Here is a 21,291-nt window from a genome sequence, read left to right as displayed (position 1 = left end):
GCTGCTGTAACAAAGTGCCACAATTTGGGTGGCTTACGTGGTATGAATGCCTTGCCTCACAGCCCCGGAGGATAGAAGTATGAGATCAGCATTGGCAGGGCTGGTTCTGTCTGATGGCTATGACGGACAGTCTGTTCCAGACTCCACTCCCAGCTCCAGTAACCTGGGACATTCCTTGGCTTGTAGACGGCTGTCTTCTCCCTGTGTTTTCCCCCTTACATGTCTCTTTGTCACATGTCCCCTTTTTAAAAGAATGCCAGTCCCACTGGACTAGGGTCCACCCTAGTGGCCTCATCTTACCTTGATCGTCTGCAGGGACCTGTTTCCAAATAAGGTCACATTTGCAGGTCCTGAGGGTTAGGGCTTCACCGTGTGGTGGGGACTCAATGCAGCCATAACAGATCCCAACAGGAACTATTACGAAACTTTCCCCACATGGTAAGTAAAATTAGCATCTCATGATTTCAATTTCCATTTCAAGTTGGATTTGAGTATTTTATTTAATTTTGTAAACTTTTTACTTTGAAATGAATGGAGATGCACAGGAGGTTGCAAAACTAGTTTGTGGAGTCCTGTACGTCCTTCACCTAGCTTCCTCCAGAAGTGACATCTTCTAGAACTGCAGTATAATATTAAACCCAGGAAATGGACGTTGGCATAATGCTGTGGACGAGACTACAGATCCTACACTGTTCTCATCAGTTTTCACACGTACTGTGTGTGTGTGGTAGGTGCGGGTTACTGTTCTATTCCGTCCTGTGCTTGGATCTCGTGTGCAGATCTGTGCGTCCATCCCTACAACCAAGGCAGAGAAGCACAGAGAAGCTTGCCATCCTACCCCCTTGATCACATCCTCCACCGCACCCCATCCCTGCCCTCACAGCCACACTGATCCACTCTCCACCTCCAGTTCTGCCATTACAAGGATGTTGTAACAACGTTATCGTTCAACATGTAACCTTTAGAGATCAGCTTTTCACTCGGCATAATGAATGCCCTTATGTTGTGTGATACAGTGGTGCCTAATACATGCATCAACCTATTTGCCCCTTCTTATTGCCAAGTAGTAACCTGCTGAATTATTTTTCAAAAAAGCATTTAAAAAAATATTTATTTATTTGGTTGCCTTGGGTCTTAGTCACAGCAGGTGGGCTCCTTAGTTGAGGCTCATGGGCTCCTTAGTTGTGGCATGTGAACTCTTACTTGCAGCATGCATGTGGGATCTAGTTCCCGGACCAGGGATCGAACCCCAGCACCCTGCATCGGGAGCCTGGAGTTTAACCACTGTGCCAACCAGGGAAGTCCCTCCGTTGAATTATTTTTAATATTAGTAATCAGTGATGTTTATTCCTGGCTAAGTAGATATTATGCATATTCTTTTAAATATTGCTTTTTGGTCCGCAAATAGCAAGAAAAATACAAAATCACTAAGACAAGCTCAGTTTGTCTGTGAGCATCTCTGCCTGACGCCTGATAGCAACTTTATTTTAGCTTATATGGAATGGAAACTAGAATTGCAAATCTGCCACCAGCATCAGTAAAAAGATCAACTACGATTCACGGCTACGGCTCCGGTCTCCATTTTGCTTCTTTCCAGCCACGCAAATCACACCAAAGCTTGGTCTCTAGCAACTTGCTTCCAATTGTGTGAGTCACACTTTTCATAGTTTCACACCTGAAGTGACATCAGAAGCGGATAAACTCCATCAGCAAGGGGTCTGTGAGGTCTTCATGACCAGCACGCAGAATATTTTCAGCTCAGTCAATGCTCAGGAAGGATAAGGATGATGTCACTTGTTTCTTTTAAGAAACGCAAGGTTCTAGCGTTCTTCAATTTTCATGAATGTCTAACGCAACGTAGTCAAATTAAGTAACAAAGATATCTGGAGACTTATCAAATCAAAATGTAATACTGGAAAATCAAAGTCAAAGCATTTCAAATTTGTGTAATTTTAGCTATATTTGTGGACGCTTGTAAAGTTGTGATGACAGCAAATTTAACGTAGTGATTAACAGCATGAGTTTTAAAGTGAAATTGCTTAGGTTTCTAATTCTCTCCACCACTTTCTAGCTGTGTGGTTTATTTATCCTCCCAGGTCTCAGCTTCCTATTCTCTAAAATGAAGGTAAAAATAGTTACTCTTCATGGTCATGTTGTGATATTAGATATACATAAGGTACCTGTTATAGCAGCCGGCACTCGGTGAGGGCTCAATAACTGTTGGCCGTTATTATTTTCAGTTAAGGATCTGAAAGCCAATCCTCGATTACTATGGAAACCAGGCTATTACGCATGCGTCCTTGCCGCTGTCACACTCTGATGTGAACGTGAGATTATCGGCTCCACAGGTCCAGGTCGGTCTCAGGGTTCCTGGACAACAGACTTTCATGGAATTATCAACTGTCAGGGGACATTTTAGGGTCTCCATTTGTGAAATCATCGTCCGTGTCGATCAGGAGATGTCTTCCCCGCCCCTCAAGGTCTCCCATGAGCGTATTTATCTCCGTCCTTGGTGAAAGTAATCAGAGCAAAGAGAAATGCCGGCAGTTGTTCCGACTTGTCCTTCATTCCATCACAGACAGCGACACACAGTGGCTGAGAGCATTTTGGAAGGAGCCCCCTGCACTCACCACTGTTCTCTGTCTCACTATCTCTGTGTTGCTTCCAAGGTCATTCCCGTGTCCGCCCGTCTGCATGAACACAAGTGGGTGTTCTCTCTAAACTCAACCTCCGGGCTCATTACTGTGCATGAGGTTTGATTTCGCTACTCCAATTTGTGGACGCGCCCCAACCGGACAACAACATTTCAAATGGCCATTTTGTTTGCTCTGTGCCAGCACCTACCTGCTGCTGTACATGCCAACGTCAGCTACCAACTGGTAACAAAGGGACTGACTCCTCTTATTTGCATCAAGAAAGAACTCTGTGTTCCCTGTCTCTACCCTGGCCAGGTCCAGCAATATGCCTTTACAGACCAAGTTTAAAGGATATTTTCCTGTCCTCTGAGCCCATCCCTTGGGCTACTAGGAAGCAGTAGATAATAGGGCTGTGAGTGACCTTGAAAATGACCAGATACTGTGAGATTTTTGCCAATATTTTCTTTCACTTTGGAGAAAACAGCCTTGCTGTCTATTTGGAAAACACAGGAGGTGAGGTATCGCTTGATCGTTGCATAAAAGGCTGTCCGTGCGATGCCCAATTTCTGTTCTCAGAATATCTTTTTAGAGCCAGTTAGGGCTTTGGGGAGAGGATGGCAGAGAGAGGATTTCATGCAGTGCAGCCTCCAGCATCACTCTTTATTTTTGTCATTCTTGGTGGAAGAGCTTCCAGATTCGACACCTGCCGTCAGTCTTTTCTGTGAGATGAAATTTCACGTGGAAAAGAAACATTCTTTTTTTTAATCAAAAGTAAGGAGATAAAAGCAACTAAATGCAGTTAGGAGACAAAATGGTTGCTGAAAAATTCAGCTTGCAGGTCTGAAGCTGGCACCTGCCATCTCAGGGGATGGGATGTGTGAACAGAATGTCTTTGCCGAGTATTTTAATTGAACACTTTTGAAATGAGACTAAATGTCAAAAAAGCAAAAATAAAAGTGAAAGCAGGAACTCCTGAAGTGTCTTGTAACTCCCTGGGAAAGGGTTCCAGTTTTGAGTTTGTTAAGGCAGCTTCCTGGAGTTACCCTTCTCTCAAATCCTTCTCTTCCATCAAAGGATGAGAGCCCCCCGGGGCCCTGCTGCAAACTTCTTGGTCCCAGCTCTCTCGCGTGGCCGGGTCCTCTTCTGCAATGTTCTCGTGGGTTGTTTTCCATCCCGTGTACACGGGACGGCATCCGTGTCCCCTTCCACCAGCGAAGCCAAGAATTGGGTTCCTGGTCTCCCAGCAACAGCGCCTCTGCTTTCAGGGTAGCCCAAGACACGGCGATGGCTTCCACCTTCTGAATTTCATGAATGGTGAGCGCAGAATGCATCTAACCCTATGAAGACGACTCCAGGAGAGAGGAGAGCTTCCCGGAAGGAGAGGAAAGGTCCCTGCAGGCGTGAGGAGTGGCCGCCACCTGTTTCTGGGCGGCAGCATCTACCCAGAAACCACCCAGCCCTGCGGCACTGGGGTCTGAGCTTTCCTGGAGCAGGAAAGCTGCTCATGAGGTCTTCGCGTGACAAGCAAACGCAGGGAAAGCGAATGGGGGCCCGTAACACAGGCGTCTGTAATGTTATTAATCTTTAGCCTCAGACACGGATTAAGAGCCTGCTGCCATCTGATAGGATTCTGAGCACAGCTAATGCTCCTGATTACAGGAGGCAACTTTTGCCGAGAATGCATCGCAGGGAAAAGGGAGCCCACGTCCTAGCAGCTTGGGGTGTCCTTGGAAACACATCTCCAGCGCCGGGGCATGCCTCCACCTGCTGTGGGATGGACAGGACTGGAGGGGAGGGCAGGGGAGGGAGCGGCACCCCTCTACCTGCACAACGCCAGGGGCCTCTCCCCGCACCTTCTCCTGCCCCAGCAAGAGACCAGAGCCCACCTCCCGGGGGCCCTGATTCCTGGAACCCCTTCTTTTCTTGAGCTTTTAAAAAGATGTTTTTAACAAGAGACCTGTACTTTTCTCACCTGTCCTTCCATATCTATTTCAATTTTCCTCTTAATCATCCCTCCAGTACTGGAGACTGTCGGTATCTTCAGGGCCTTTTACACACAAAGGCTTTCAGGACCCTCTAGCCACTGGGAGGAAGACAGCCTGCCTTAAGGTGCAGTGTAGATAAAGGTTCCTCCTTCGTTCCCTTCAGAGACACCCACATCTTCCTCCCTCAGGGACATGGGCTCCTCTGAGCAGAAAGGAGCGAGGCTTGCGTAGATTCCGTCACTTTCCTTCGGCAAGATGTAGTTTTCCAAGAAGGAATTACAGCCGTCTTACTCACGGGCCCCAGTGATGGTCTCTAAAAACAAAAACAAGCTAATGGAAAAACATTGCACCCCAGCAGAGCAGAACCTGCCGGTCAGCCAGCTTCTTAACCCCTCTTCCTGCCTCGCTAGCAGAGCTACGTGAAAGGCGTCGGAAAAGGGATCTCTGCAAGCCAAAGTGTTTCCAAGTTAATGTCAAGAGATTAGGAGATGTTAAGAACTCTGGGAAACCAGAGTCGAGAATCACAGGAAAGAAATACCATCCTCTGTCTCTCTGTCTCTGTCTCTCTCTGCAGGGGAGGGGAAGAGGGGAAAGCCTAAATACTTAAGGTTGCAAAGTGTGTAGGAACCTGAATATTTTACCTGAAGTATCAACTAGCAAGACTTGGAGAAGGAAGCGTGACGCTCATTTGTCTAGGAGACCCGGGACAGCACGGGGTGCATCCTCTCCGTGTCCCACCTCCGCTCCTTCCTGTAAGAGCTGCACGGAGGTTCTCTGATCACAGATCCCAGTGAAGACCCCTTCTAGACGCAGCCCGAGTGCTGCCCTGTTACCACACCACACGCTCGGTCCACACTTTTTTTTTCTCTTTTCTCTTTATTGGAGTGTAGTTGTTTTACAACGTTGTGTTAGTTTCTAGTGTACAGCGAAGTGGAGTTCCCTGTGCTCTACAGCAGGTTCTTATTAGTTCTCTATTTTATACATATTAGTGTATACATGCCAATCCCAATCTCCCAATTCATCCCACCACCACCACTTTCCCCCCTTGGTGTCCATACGTTTGTTCTCTATACCTGTGTCTCTATTTCTGGGTCATTTGTAGAGACATGGATGGACCTAGAGCTTGTCATACAGAGTGAAGTAAGTCAGAAAGAGAAAAACAAATGTCCTATATTAATGCATACATGTGGAATCCAGAAAAATGGTACAGATGAACCAGTTCGGCCCACACTTTTATTTGCTTCTATCTTTCAAAGGATCAAAGGCCCCTCCAGTCCTTGCTACGTAGTTTGGAGGGAGGGTAGGGTGGATTCCTGCTTTGGCACATGGTCTAGCAACCGCCCTTTAAAGAGATGTGGCAGAGGGAACTAAACCCAAAGGCCCGGGGAATGACGTGCCTCTTTTAGCTCCGAAACACATAGGAAATTCCAGACTAATTTGTAAAAATGTGTCTTTCGTTGTACATTACTTTTTTTTTAAAGTAGACTTTTGTTTTTTAAAACAATTTAAGGTTTACAGAGAAATGAGTGGAAAGTACAGAGAGTTCCTCTAACGATTGCGTCTCTTGTTTCCTGTATCTGATGCTGTGATATCAGGGGCCTGGCTGACCCTGGAGACCCCGCCCCCCTCCACCAGCGTTGGTCAGTTCTGGAGAATAAACGACTCCTTCCAGATGCAAACCCCCGGTCCGGGGTCCACACCCCGACCCACCTTCTCCTCCGCCGAGCTCCCCTCTCTGGACAGTTCATCACAGCGCGGCAGGTCCTGCACAGCTAGGGACAGTCCCATGACCCAGAGCCTACCGGAACCACTGAGACCAGCTGATTCTAAGCCTGCCTACCCTGCCTCGCTTGTTCCTTCGTATGGAAATTGTAATAAGCCCTTTGCTGGCAGCTCCGGCCTCTGCACAGACTCCACTGGCAATCGTCTCCTGGTCTGTTGGCCTTGCTTTATCTAAATTATTATAAAGCCTATATTTTCAAATGTTTCCCCCTCCTCCACTGCATTTTCCCTATTATTAATGTCTTGCGTCTATGCATAGCCGTGACTTTTCTTTTTCAGGCTGTTGACGTGATGGACGACAATACTTGATCTCAGGAGGCCAAGCCAGCCTTGTACATCTGGGGTAAATCCCACTTGGCTGTGGTGTGTAATTCTTTCTAATCATTTGTTTTCCTAGAAGTCTATTGAGGACGTTTGTATCCATGCTCATGGAAGATATTAGCCTGTAGTTTCCCTTTCTTGTAATGGCTTTGGTTTTGGTATCAGGATGACGTTTGCCTCCTGGAATGACTTAGGAAGTGCACGTTACTTTTAACCACAGCCAAGATTATCCCTCAGTAGGACACGCCATCCACAGGAGACAGACTTTGGGTTGCATTTTTAGGAACAGCAATGTGCTTATGCTTCCCTGTCCGTCTTTTCTTCTCAGCACCTTGACTCCAAATTAGAGGCTGCAGGGGATCCCTCGTGCTCCCCAGGAGTTCAGAGCTGAGGGTAGGCTTGCGACGGGTGTGCTTGCCTTCTCGGTGGACAGCAGGTGGGCTGTCACCTGGGGTAAGGTCAGGCCTCCTTGTCCTGAGCTCCCGGCTCTGAGAACCAGGCCAGGCACCTGGGTGATGCTCTGACTTGACAGGTGGGCTTCTCGTGGTTAAAAGACCACTGGCTCAAGAGGTCAGAGCTGAGAGAAAGAAGTGAGATGAGAAGCAGTGTCGTCTATCCAGCACAGACGTCACGTGCTCTGACGCTGGCAGCTCGCCGAAGGCTGCAGAGCCAGGGCCCTGGCATGAAACACCACTGGCCGTGCCTGGTGTAACCTGGAGCAGACACAGGGCCCTGGACCGGAGCCAGGAGCGTTGTGGGGACCAGGGAGGAAGGGTGGTGAGGAGACCTGGAAGGAGGGGCAGCTGTGTTCTCTAACTCGTCTAGAACTCTGCGTCTTTGTTGAGTGGCCTTTGGCTTCCCACATCTACCTTTGAAGTCAGCCAGCTAAAATGTTTCCTCATGGTTCCTTTCCAACAAACAAACAGAAATCAAGAAGGAGGTTTTCTGGTCCGTTATTTGCTCCTCTTACACCTCCCCTCCGCCACCCTCACATCACAAGGTGCTCCTTTATCCCAAGGTGCCGCCCACCTGACCCAGACCCTAACCTCCAGGTTGCAGAGCAAACGTGGGTGCTGTGGGCTCAGGGGTGCAGTGGTGAGTCAGAGCCGTGTGCCAGGAGCCAAGCTGTGTGGGCGTAGACAAATATCACGTTTATTAGAGCCGTGTGCCAACTACAGTTTGATTGTAGGGACGATGGTGAACGTGTGTGCGTGTGTGTGTGCGTGCGGCTGTGCGGGGTGCACTGAGTGCTACTTCAGTTCTATAGTATTTATTCTAAAGGGGTCTTTAACGTGCTTTTGGGGTGGCTCGCATTAAAAGGCACTCCTGCCATGGGGCTGTTAAGCCGTCAGATTAAAGCAGCGAGTCACGGAAAGCTGCAGCTCCTCATGGGCACGGGAGCCCTGGACGGTCCTCTCTCTCCAGCCATGAGGAAGCCCCGGATAAGCCTGCCCTGGATGAGAGTAGGATCCTGTCAGAAGGTGCGAGTGGCCTTTCCCTTTAGGCCTGAGAGCTCTGGGTCCTTAGATACCCCCCAGTAACCCCATGCTTCTCCTGAGCTCCCTCCAGGAAAAGCTCTTCTCAGGAGAGTTGACCTCATTCAGCGTCAGGTACCCCAGGCTGATCTGATGTAAGTATACCCCTTCCAAAGGCGTGAGACCTTCATCCCACAGAACGAACCTCTAATGTGGGATCATATCCCCTAGCAAACGGTGGACGTCATTTTAGAGTTTTTATTATTTCCCGGCTATTTTAGAGGCATCAGGAGCATCTGGGGGTCCCTCAAGTCCCCTCGTAGAAGTGACACCTGCTCTCTCCACGCATCCACCAGCTAAGTCCTGATGTTTGGATGCTGGCAACAGAATCCAACGCCTACAAGCATGTTATTCTCTGACAGGTTGTAGAATATTGTTCCCTCACGAGTGAATCGAATTCAGTTTGCTTTTCTGAAGTCAGCCGGGTGTACGGAGCCACTCGGAGAGCGCACGCACTCAGAAATGGCTGACTCATTGCGGAACATCCCCACAGGGACTGTTGGGGGGATAGAATGCCTGTGTTATCACCTCGTAAGCACATCCCAGCAACGATATCACATGCTTAAATAGAATTCCTTTTGCTAATAATTGGAAATAACCCTTTACAAAATAGAATGTCAGACCCATTAAGGTTGAATATGGAAAGTGGTGAGAGCACCCTGTAAGATGCGCTATTTGTGGAGGTTATAACAATTGTATTAACTAGCAAAATGAACAATTCAACTGCACGAGAACATTGTTGTCAACACAGTGCGAAGGATAACACGTGATGTATTAATCCTGCTGCATTAATGTCATTTGGGAGTGTAGGGGCAATTTAGATTTCACGGGAAGTTGAGTCTCAAGATGAAAGGTGATTCTGAAACACCAACTTTTGTTAGCAGCAGCATCCGTTATCATTAAGAGCAGTGTTTGGGTAAATGTCATCGTGTGTTTCTGTGGACACGGCTGCTACCAAGAAGCTGTAAGGCTGTGTGCCGTTTGCCACACTTAAATCTAATCCTAGAAGACCCAGTCCAGTACTTTTGGTTATATCAAGAGGGTAATAATTCCTATTTCTCTACAGTATATGAGATGAAGAAACATGAGCCTTATATCAAGTGCAAAGCTTCAACTCGCATTGAAATCTGACACAAGCCTTAATCAAGAGCATAAAAATTCCATAATAATGCACTGAAAGAAATTGATTACAGGTTTATTTTATTACTTTATTTTATTCATTTTATGTCAGGGAGGGAGGAAGGAAGGCAGGTAGGAAGGGAGGGAGGGAGGGAGGGGGGAACTCCTACTTGTTCCCTAAGCACCCCAAAGGGCGATGGCTGTAGACAAGAGTTGGTGATGGTGTAAGTACCACTGTGCTAACCCATGTCGCGCCCTCTGGGAATATGCCAGCATCGCTGTAGCTCTTTCTCTGAACAGTGCACTGCACAGAAAAGCTTAGAAACTCCTTGTAAAACTCATGCTTTCTATTTCCTTTTCTCCTTTCCTAATGAACCACAGGGTAACTATCACTCAACAAACAGCGACGAGGTGTTGAGTAGGCAAGGCAAACGTGGGCTGATACAGACACAGAGTTTTAGACTTTTCACCTTCAAGGTGCCTGGAGGTTCTCTTAGGTGATCTTCTCATCATAATGATCAGGAAATGACCATGTAGGTCTCCTAGGGCCAAGCCCGGAGTCCTTCCCATCACATAGACGGAAGTCCAAGGAGAGAATTTAATTTTCTCTGGCTCCTTTGAACATTTCTCTGCACTTCGTTTTGTCCAGGGAGTCAGAAGTATCCCTGCCATCAGGACAGACATGGACCCATGGGCCTGGGGCCCTGTGGGCAGCTGCAAGGCAGGGCAGGCTCAGGGACCGGGTCAGAACCCAGTTCCTTTTCCTTTTTACCCGTGTGCTTGGTGCGACCGCAGGCTTAACTCCCTGGTCACCCAGGGAGACGTGACCTCACTCCCCCCCGAGGACAGTCATCTGGACACTGGCTTTTCCCACCCCCGTGATTATGAGCCAGGCTCCCACCTGGGATCTGGGGAATAAGCCTGAAGCCTGGTTTCAATTGTCCCGGCTGACTGGAGCCTGTGTCTGGTACTGGGACTGTATCAGCTGCTCCACATGTACCTTCTCAGGGTCCCCCGAGGCTGTGTGTCCACAGCGTTGTTTGAGGGCCACATGGGGTGCTTTGTGGGGAGAAGCGTGTGTCACCAGAGGCGCTGGATGCCCTACAGCCGCCTTTCGGCCGCATCCTATACTTGCATTTTCAAGGCTTTGAGAACTCCTGCAGAAAATAACCCAGGTAACCTCAGAGTCTGCCAGCCGTAGATGACAGAGTACGACCTGTCTTCGTGTCTTGTTAGCAACCTCCCCTGGGACCGCTGACTCTGAGGGAACGTGTGTACTAAGGCCAAAGGGTTTGCAGAGAACATTCTAGGGCCTGCCCTCATCACACCCCCAACGGTTAATGTCACACATTTTCCACTAAACCACGAACGGGACAGCTTTATCTCCTCTCCTGAGACGGTGGACAGACAGGCCTGCTGTGTCTTCATCTTTACTTTAAAGTCTGCTGACAGAAGTGTCCCATCCTGGACGTGCAGCACCCTCCTACCTCCCGAGGCTGGTGTCCTTACAAGCACCCACCGCAGGGACAGGCCTGGCTGGGGGGATGGGTGAGTTCACACCAGGGCCTCCCCCTCCCCCCAGCAGGAACACAGGCCTAGCGCTGAGCGTCCCCACAGCACAGGGCTAAACACCGGCGGCGGATCCCTGATCACAGACAGAAACCTGATCATCATCACACCTGATCACACACAGAACCGGGGCGGGGGGCGCTTTATCAGCGTGTCCCACCGCCGGAGGAACGGGAAGATGTCTGCTGGGTGTCTTCAGAGCAGTGTTCTGAGCGAGTGTACTTTGGTTACACTCTGCAAAGGAAGAAAGGGAGCTGTGTCTCGGGCCTCTCGTGTTGAAATGTCAGCCCACACCAGTCCTGACTGCAACCTTCTACCGAGCGACCTGGGTTCAGACAGAGCATCGTTGTTGGCGCTGGCCTCCCGTGGGGGTCCCGTCCTTCACTGCTGGGGGTGAAAACAGTGCTTACTCTGAGGCAACCTTTGGCCTACTAAATGTTGTCTGAGGAGGCCCGGCAGGGGCAGAGAGTCTGCGTAAACCCGAGACCTCTCGACAGCCGCCTTTGTCTGGGACACAGGCAGCTTTGTAACTTCCAGGCGTTCCGTGGCCTGTGCTGGGCCACCTGCTCAGTCACTGGGAAAGGGTACATAAGGGACGCGTTCTCTGAAACCGGACGCGTGCATATGGACGAGGTTCAACCCAGGCGACTTGCTTTCTAAATGAAATGTCACTAGAGACTCCAGTCTCGGGAATGACGCCATGAAGTACCATGTCGAATAATAGAAGGTCACCGCATTCCCTGGGCGGCTCCTGGAAAGAGCTCTTACTTTCTGAAACCCAGGCGATGCCTAAACGCTACATCTGATCTGCTTTTTCTTCTGTTTTCCACGTTCGGTCCCCACGTTTGACAAGCCTTGGTTTGGACTGCCATCGAGTCAAGAGGTCATTGGCTTGACAAGCATTAATAAACCCCATCGACACTTTATGAAGAATTCCGCAGAGTTTGAGCTGGTCTTCACGGAAGAGCTCTCTGAGATCGTGGAGATGGTATTAGTACCCAGTGATCTTAGCACGTGTGCATGTTCACCTGTCCTAAGATTGGATGAGGCATCTTATCTAATTTTCTCCACAGCCCTATGAAATAGACACCATGGGGAAAACGAAGAGAGGTTATGTAAGAGACGAGATCAGCACATACCATGAGCTATTTTTTTAACTTTTTATTTTATATTGGAGTATAGTTTTTTTTTTATTGGAGTATAGTTGCTTTACCATGGTGTGTTAGTTTCTGCTGTACAACGACATGAATCAGCTCTATGTATACCTATATCCCCTCCCACTTGGACCTCCCTCCCACCCACACCCCCGCGCCATCCCACCCATCTAGGTCACCGCAGAGCACTGAGCTGAGCGCCCTGTGCTGTACGGCATGTTCCCACTAGCTCTCTGTTTTACACATGGTAGTATGTGTATATGTCAAGCCTAATTTCCCAATTCGTCCCACCCTCCCCTTCCCCTGCTGTGTCCACTTGTCCATCCTCTACGTCTGTGTCTCTATTCCTGCCCTGCAAATGTTGATTAATAATGTTGTGATAGTTTCAGGTGTACAGCAAAGTGATTCAGTTATACATATAAATGTACCTGTTCTTTCTCAAATTCTTTTCCCGTTTAGGTTGTTACATAATACTGAGCAGAGTTCCCTGTGCTATACAGTAGGTCCTTGTTGGTTATCCATTTTACTTATTTATTTATTTTTTTAATAGATCTTTATTGCAGTATAATTGCTTCACGATACGGTGTTAGTTTCTGTTGTATAACAAAATGAATCAGCCATACGCACAAACGTGTCCCCATGTCGTCTCCTTCTTGAGCCTCCCGCCCTCCCTATCCCACCCCTCTAGGTCATTACAAAGCACCGAGCTGATCTCCCTGTGCTACGCGGTTGCTTCCCACCAGCCAACTATTTTACATTCGGTAGTGTATACATGTCCACGCTACTCTCACTTCGCCCCAGCTTCCCCCTCCCACCCTGTGTCCTCAAGTCCATCCTCTATGTCTACATCTTTATGCCTGCCCTGCAACTAGGTACATCAGTACCGTTTTTTTTAGATTCCATATACATGTGTTAGCATACGGTATTTGTTTTCCTCTTTCTGACTTACTTCACTCCGTATGACAGACTCTAGGTCCATCCACCTCACTACAAATAACTCAGTTTTGTTTCCTTTTATAGCTAATATTCCACTGTATATATGGGCCACGTCCGTCTTCTTTATCCATTCATCTGTCAGTGTACACTTAGGTTGCTTCCATGTCCTGGCTATTGTAAATAGAGCTGCAATGAACATTGTGGTCCATGTCTCTTTTTTTTTTATTTATTTATTTATTTTTTTTTTGCGGTACGCGGGCCTCTCACTGCTGTGGACTCTCCCGCCGCGGAGCACAGGCTCCGGACGCGCAGGCCCAGCGGCCATGGCTCACGGGCCCAGCCGCTCCACGGCACGTGGGATACTCCCGGACCGGGGCACGAACCCGTGTCCCCTGCATCGGCAGGCGGACTCTCAACCACTGCGCCACCAGGGAAGCCCCATGTCTCTTTTGGAATTACAGTTTTCTCAGGGTATATACGCAGTAGTGGGATTGCTGGGTCACATGGTAGTTCTATTTTTAGTTTTTTAAGAAACCTCCACACTGTTCTCCATAGTGGCTGCACCGATTCACGTTCCTGCAAACAGTCTTGCTACGGCTTTAATTTTTATTCCCCTTTACTTAATGTTCTCTGATGTTTCATATGGTCATTGGATATTTGTATTTCTTTCCTTATGAAGCGTCTGTCCAAGTCTTTTGTTAAGATTTTATAATTGCTTGTTTGTTGCATTATAAGAACCTTTTATATATTCTAAATACCACTCCTTTGTCAGACATGTTTTCTGAAAGTAGTTTCTCCTTCTATGGGATGCCGTGTATTTTTAAGGATGTATTTTGATGTGCTGGTGTTTTACTTTTGATGAAGTATAATTTAGCACCGTTTTCCCATAATGTTTATGGCTTTCTGTATCCTGGCCAAGAGACTGTTCCTCCTCCATGGCATGAAGAAGTTCTCCTATGTTTTCTTCTAAAGTTTCATAACTTCAGCTTTTATATTTAGGTTGTATAACCAAGCTCACAATAATCTTGTGTACGTGGTGGAGCATATGGATCAAAGTTCGCTGGGTTTTTTATTTCCTGTGGACGTGCAGATTTACTATCACCATCTTTAAACGGACTTTCGGTTTCCTTTGGATTTCTCTGGCACCTTGGTTGAAAAGCAAATGACTAAGTTTGTTTCTATTTCTGGGCTTTATGTCCTGTTTAAGCTGTTCTATTAATTTATCTGTTCTTCGTGCCTGAAAGGCCCATTGTCTTGATGACTACGGCTTTATATTGTCCTGAAGTCAGATAGTATACAGCTACTCTTTTATTGGGATCGTCTTTAATTTCTTTCACCAATGCTTCTTTCAAATTTTTTTCAGGGTAGAGTTCTTATATATCTTTTGCAAAATGTGTTCCTAAGTAGTTTATGATTTTTACACTATTAAGAATGGTATTTAAAGCTTGGCATTTCCAACTGGCTGCTCCTACTATATAGAAAAATTGTTTTTGTCTCGTGTCAAGCTTAGCTCTCCACCCTTCTCTGGTCAACAGGATCTTAGCCAGACAGTTCTCCACTTTTCATTCCTTTTCAGTTTCATGACTGCCCAAACTCTGCCTAGTTACCTAGCTTTTCCACTACCAAGTAGTGACCCTTTACCTGGGCAAAGCTTGGTCCAGCCTCACAGTCAGGAAAGGTTCCCCACAGAAAATTAACCATGGACTGTGAGCTTGTCTCTTAGCAATCTTCCTCCATCTAGTCTGGAGATACGTAGTTAATGACATTATATAGTAATACATAATATATGATATACTGTATTATTTATGTAATAACATACGATATTGTAAACAGTATTGTATGTTATATAGTAGTACGTATAATACATGGTACTATATTTACACATTTATACAAAATATTATAGACAGAGATTCAGTGAGACTTTCTGAGCTTTCTAATTGTTTTTATTGGGAGGTTTAGTCTGCTAAAAGCTACTATAGCAGACACAAACGCAGACCCAGGGCTGACATTTAAGAGTTAATATTAAATGGATTAGAACTGGAAAGAGAAAGAGAGACAGAGAGAGCTAAGAACTTGTTCTAAAGCACTTCTATCACTTATCTAAAGGTGCCGTTTGGAATAGATAACTGGATCCACATGGAATAGATCGAGCTGTGGTAACTCACCTTGCACGGATATCCTATTATGTTTTATCTCTACTTCTTTCTTTGCTAAGGCTCTTATATTAATTTATGTTCTAATTTATGTACTACTAAGTCACCTTCCCTCTTTGGAGCCACCAGAGTTCAAAGCTCCATACGACTCTATCGTCTTCCTTCATCTAAGTACTTAGGATAATGTCTCCTACATATAAGCACTTGGTAAATACCTGTCGAGAAAGAAGAAGAAAGGACTATTGGCTTTTTTTTTCTTTTTTTTTTTTCTTTGCGGAACGCGGGTCTCTCACTGCCGTGGCCTCTCCCATTGCGGAGCACAGACTCCTGACGCGCAGGCTCAGCGGCCATGGCTCACGGGCCCAGCCGCTCCGCGGCATGTGGGATCTTCCCGGACCGGGTCACGAACCCGTGTCCCCTGCATCAGCAGGCGGACTCTCAACCACTGCGCCACCAGGGAAGCCTGACTATTGGCTTTTACAATAAACATTTTCAAGTTAAATATTATGTTATAAAACAGATGGTCCTCATATGAGTAAACATAGTTAAATGCTTCTGTGTCCAAATTCCTTCCCAGAATTTTCTGGGATTTTGCTTTATCAAATCCGAAATCCTGTGAGAAATCTTTCAATAAATCAGGAAAACAGGAAATGCAGTATAATTTTCATATAAGAAATAAAACTTAACAAGCGACATAGAGACTTTACCTGTTCAGGGGGATCTATTGACAACAAGTCAAAAGCAAGAGCTGATACTCAGTTGAAGGTGAAGGTCAACATTTCCGTGGACCAGAACAGGAACAGGAGAGAGAAGACATCCTGCTCTAATTCGTCTCTCTTGTAGTTTTCACCATATTATGTGTTTTCTGGCTCTGTGTGATGCTAGTGGTGAAGCATTCTTGCAAATAAAAGATATTAATGCATTTGTATGACTCCTGTGAGCAGTGTTCCAACGAAGAGCAAGCTTTGGAAGCAAGAAAAAGAGTCCTTAATTTGGCGACTTCATTAGGAGATTCCGTGGAGTGCTATTAACCTTGCTAGCTATAGGCTACAGTTCTCTGTAAATAACTGAACAGAAGAGATTTTAAAAAAAATAATAATGTTATGAAATATTGTGACATGGAGTTAGAAACTGATCTGAAATCTGAATTAAAAAGCGATAGTGATGTCAACCAAAAACCCAGTATTAGAGCAAGACAGCAAAGGTCAATGTGAAGATGCTCTGGGACGCATTTAACAATGAGACCAACTTCAACACAAAATGGGACATTTTCTATATCTGGGATATTTGTCATGAAACAAAGATCAACATTATAGGATAGGGCAATTAATCCTTTGTACTTAAGGTAATAAAATCTTCTAATATTAAATATTTGTAGTATTATCTTTCAGTTTTTACAAAATTGCCTTTAGTATCAATATTCCCTGCTATTACCGCTTTTATTGCCAAACAATGTCTCTGTCAATTAGAGATCATTTCTATATTTCCAAATATTTTTATTATTTGAATATTTTGAATATGTCTGTTTTTATTACTTTTAAATACATCAAAATATATTGGTTAATAAGCCATGCTTTTATTATACTATATAGAGTTATAATTTTTTTAAAGAAAACCTCTAAAAGGTTTAGTGAAATTCTGCCACAGAAATACGATGTCCTGCTTAGCATCACGGTCACTTGTTATGTTAAAATACAAAAATAAAGAGTTACAAAAAATGAAGAGTAACTTTTAATGTTAAGAATTTCTGGGAATTTTAATTTCTCTTTCTTGACTCCTCATACTTAATACTGGGGATTTAAAAACACTACATAGAGTTATAGAATCTGCAGTTTGACGGTAAAAAATTATTTATCATAGGCACCTCCGGAACTTTTTTCAACCGTTAACCTGGGGTTCGATCAATGACAGAAACAATGATTGCCCTTTGCTGTGTTTGTTTTGAGATATTATTTATCTCAATTATATGGATCTAAGCAAGTCAACACTTTATGACAAGATTCTAAAGTCTCTGAAGCTTGCTACCTATACAGAGAGCATTCAAGGATGCTTGACTGCAGGTGTCAAAATAAAAAACAAATGACGACCAGCCTTGAAAATTCCCTGAGCGTACAGTACCATTTTAGTCATACCAACAAAGCTTCATTTAGCTTACTTTGCAAGACTACCTTGACCTGGGTCATATCTTGTTTATGCCTCTGTAAGTCATGAGGAAAACTTGTGTTCCCCAAGGTTGATATGAGATAACACTGATTTCCTATCATTTAAGAAAATTCTAATATTATAATCAATCACTGTGAGGAATAAGCAGTCACTGCTTTTCACTATATAAGCTGTTTTATCACAATATACCCCAGAGCTTCTTTCCTTGTTTTGGTTGGCATGCTCCCAGGATGCACACCGTCTCTTTGGTGTGTGCACAGTAAACTTTTATTAACTATTATTTGGTGATTTATTGTTTTTACTTCCGTTATTCCTGAACTTTTGATGCACTATATAGTAGTAGGTGGTCCAGTGAGGCGTTCCTTTAAAAAGACTGTGATTCAATTCCATGACCAGTTTTGAAAAAAATGGAGATAAACTGAGTGTTTCATGATTTTAATGATAAAATCTTGTTTCTGGTTTTTAGTTTCTTTCTCTTGGAGTATTTACTAGATTATTATCTGGTGCAAGTCAGGAAGTTACTGTGCTGTATTCTTTTTCTAGCCCCATTTATACCAAAACAACCACCATAGTTAAGAGTATAATTTTTGAACATGAACAAGTGTAATACGAAACAGTCTGATTTTGTGGGCTAAGGTCATAGCTGCCATACTGATTTTTTTATCTTAAGAAATGTAATTGTTTTCTGTGCATATTCATTTTATATCTAGATGTAATAATATGTTTGTCTGAAAGAGTCTGTATATTTTAAGGAAAGTTGTTTAAAACTAATACTTGGAGAGCACCATGGAGCTTGGGAGGTAGGGGACAAGGCAAAGAGAGAAAGTGGGGGTGAGGGCTTGAGCAGAGAGGGTCAAGAGAAACGTGCAAACATTGGGACAGAGTCGGGGAGGAAGGTCCTTCAAGAAAAACACAATGTCAGACATCTGGAGATGCCAATAAAGATGAGACTGAAACGTAGGAATCAGATCAATAAAATAGTGGTTTGCTTGGAAATAAAAATTTCACTGGAGGTAGAGAAAAGACTGCTGTAAATTGATGAGTGAAGAAAAAGGAGGTGAGGAAGTGGCTGTAACACGTTCTGAGTTGTTTTCCAAGAGCTTCAGCTGTGCAGATGATGTGACAGGATTTCTGGAGGAGTGGAAAATCTCCACAGTCTTAGTTGCCATGTTCCTATCCACACAGATGGGATGTTAATATAAATAACACAGGCTTAGCATGGGCACTGCGTGAGGTCATGTCTTTGGAGCATTCACTCCAGGACCATGTACGCAGTAAGCACTTAATACACATTAAGCGGTATAATTTGTAAGTTTTGAAATCTGGAGGACAAAAAGTACTATTTCGTCACTTTTAATATGATTTTTGTTTCTTTTATTACTTGTTCGTTGGCCCTTGGACTTTTGTGAATTGTGATTTTATACCATTTGCCTGGTTGTTTTCTACTGAGTTGTCTTTCTTTTGTTTATTATTTTCAGAAGCTTTATACAAAATATGTTTTGGTTACATATTCCTTTGTGTCTCTCCACACTCACACTGAAAGACTCATTTTTGACATGCTTTTATTTTTCCTTCCAACTTAGCCACCTCCTGTGTTTTCTTAAAATCCAGTGGAATTTTAGTTCCAGATGACAATTATTTTTACATTAGGCCTCTAAGTACTCAGCAATAATTTCTTAGCAACTGTTTTACGTTTTATAATCCTACTACCTGCCATATAGTTCGACTCTACAAAGGATGCGAATTGAGTTAGTCTGCTCTGCACCCTGTGGGCCCTTTCGTTCCTCTGCACTTTTAAGTTTCATTTTACGTTTCTATAAGTTTCTGTGATGCTGTCGTCATTTACATACCTTTTTACCCGGCTTTTAGAACTCCTAGAGGTGGATTTAGAACTTACAAATTTATCGTCCATATTTCAATGTTTTTTTCAATACCCACCTTTTATTTCCTTCACACACGTTTCCTCCTTACAAATTATTTTCTCACCAAGACCCTTTATAATCCACTCGCTAAATCTTTAGTCTTTTGTTTCCACAGCAATCTTTTAGAGCTCCAAAAACCCTTGAGAGATTTCTTTCCTCCCTATTCACTACTTCTGTTCCATCGATTTCTTCTTTTCCTTCTCTTCTTCCCTTACCCCCCGCTCTTCCCCCTCCTTAGATTCTTCTTTAATGGATTGTATCTCACTTTTTGACGAGGACTACTTATTTCAAGGTTTTTCTTTCCCACTCTATTAATTTTGTTTTTGTAGGTTTTTTTCTCTCTGACGTCTTTCTCTTAGGCTTTGATCCCTGTGTGTAAATGTCTGTAGATAACAGTCTAAGGTGGATAAAGTCCTAGGTGTCATCTGTTTTCTCATTTACAGCAAGGATTCCTGGAAAGAAATGAAGATTCACATGAAGAATGGCACATTTGGTGATTTCAGGAGACCAGTAGGATGGGAATTAAGTTGGAATTCACCTAGAGTTTATGTTCTAGGTTGGGAGTCTCCCCGTCCCTCCCATGGCATGACGTTACCTAAGACCGTCCCCCAGACCAAGAGCTCCTACTTCTGAAGCCTGCGTTGCCCCAGAGGCAAACGCTGCTTTCAGTGTGTGTATCTCATTGGTGTGTATCTCATTGGTGGCGGCACTGGCCCAGCTATACTCCCTGTGTGGCCGCTGACAGATATAAGGAAATCAGTGTGAGTGACTAGATTGGGAGTCAAACGATGATATGATTCGGACGTGCTACGTCGAGCCTGTTGGGTGTCCAAGTAATAAGCCCAGACAGAATGTACAACTATGGCTCTAAAGCTCCTGCAAGAATATGTGTGTTGAGAGAGAGACAGGAAACCAGCGAGATGGAAGAGACAGATGATAACCTTGAAAGAAAACTTATCAAACACAGAGAAACCTTTAAAATAACAAAACTGTAAAATGCATCCTTTTAGAAGATGAAGAAATCAGGAAAAATGTGGAAAGCAATGTGGAAGCAGAAGAAATTACCATAAAATGTAAAGGAAACTAGAGTGCCAAGCTAGAGGGTACATTTTACCTTCAAAATATTAGGTAAAAAACAAAACGTGAAATTAAAATATAGGAATAGTTGACTCTTCTAAGATCCAGACATACTGTCTTGCCTTTGTTTTTTGCTGTTCTTAAAGGATTTGCTTCTCCCACATTTTGATGTAAATTTAATCTTTCCTATATGAAGAAAGAGTCCCATAAAATGAAAGAAACATATGGGTAGGAATTACCCCCAAAGTGCGCTTTCATCAAGGTAGAGTAGAGGAATCTAAGTACTGTAGGCATTTAATAGACACTCTATACAATCCAAAGTAATGAAACTGCCTGCCTCATAGATCAAAATAAGTATAAACAAGATAGAAGTGTTATTTGCAGCTCCTGCTGTGAGCAGGGAGCATAACTTACAGTTAGTGTAACGAGGTGTTGTAGCATCAGAGGTTTAGGGTGAAACCAGAATGCAGAAAAGTAAGTGAAAGTTGGATATAGTAACGGAAAACCAGGAAGAATCATTGAAGCCAAAAAGAAAAATCAAGGTGGGTGTTGAAGGTGATGGGAAACACAGATGCTCAAAGAAAAAAGGGTCTATGGATAGAACATCCCCATAGACAAAATAAACAATTCAGGGTTTTTTTTTTCCCTTTAGAAGCAAGATGTATTTGTTTATTATGAGGTATGGGATATTAGATTTTCTCTGAAAGGCGTTATACCTGCTGCATGCTAGCTCTTTCTGGTTCAAGGTTTCTTCCTAAGTCTCAAATAAAATTCCATCACAATTTAAAAAGCAAAACAAACAAAAAAGGATGAACAACATTATTCTTCTATTTCTTCTTTGTGAAGATTCCCTAGTCATCTAATTCAGTGATAGGCAAGGTTAACTATTTCCTGCCAGCTTCGTTTCAAAGCATGGGAATATCCAGACGCAAGGCTGTG

General features: G+C 44.4%; 1 long non-coding RNA gene across 4 annotated transcripts in view; it reads right to left on the bottom strand.

Moving 5' to 3' along the window:
* Positions 1-17,672: 17,672 nt before the first annotated feature.
* Positions 17,673-21,291, bottom strand: part of LOC109549324 (uncharacterized) — a 401,131-nt gene continuing 397,512 nt past the window's right edge. For 3 of the 4 annotated variants that reach the window (XR_012325562.1, XR_012325565.1, XR_012325563.1), the window contains one exon: positions 17,675-19,727. This is a non-coding gene — a long non-coding RNA (uncharacterized lncRNA). Of the gene's footprint in view, positions 19,728-21,291 lie in introns of all 4 variants that reach the window. The other variant, XR_012325564.1, reaches the window with a different exon arrangement.

This window comes from Tursiops truncatus, chromosome 14, assembly GCF_011762595.2.
Source record: "Tursiops truncatus isolate mTurTru1 chromosome 14, mTurTru1.mat.Y, whole genome shotgun sequence".
Lineage (NCBI taxonomy): Eukaryota > Metazoa > Chordata > Mammalia > Artiodactyla > Delphinidae > Tursiops > Tursiops truncatus.
Note: the sequence above shows the minus strand (reverse complement) of the source record. Positions and strands in the feature narration are given on the sequence as shown.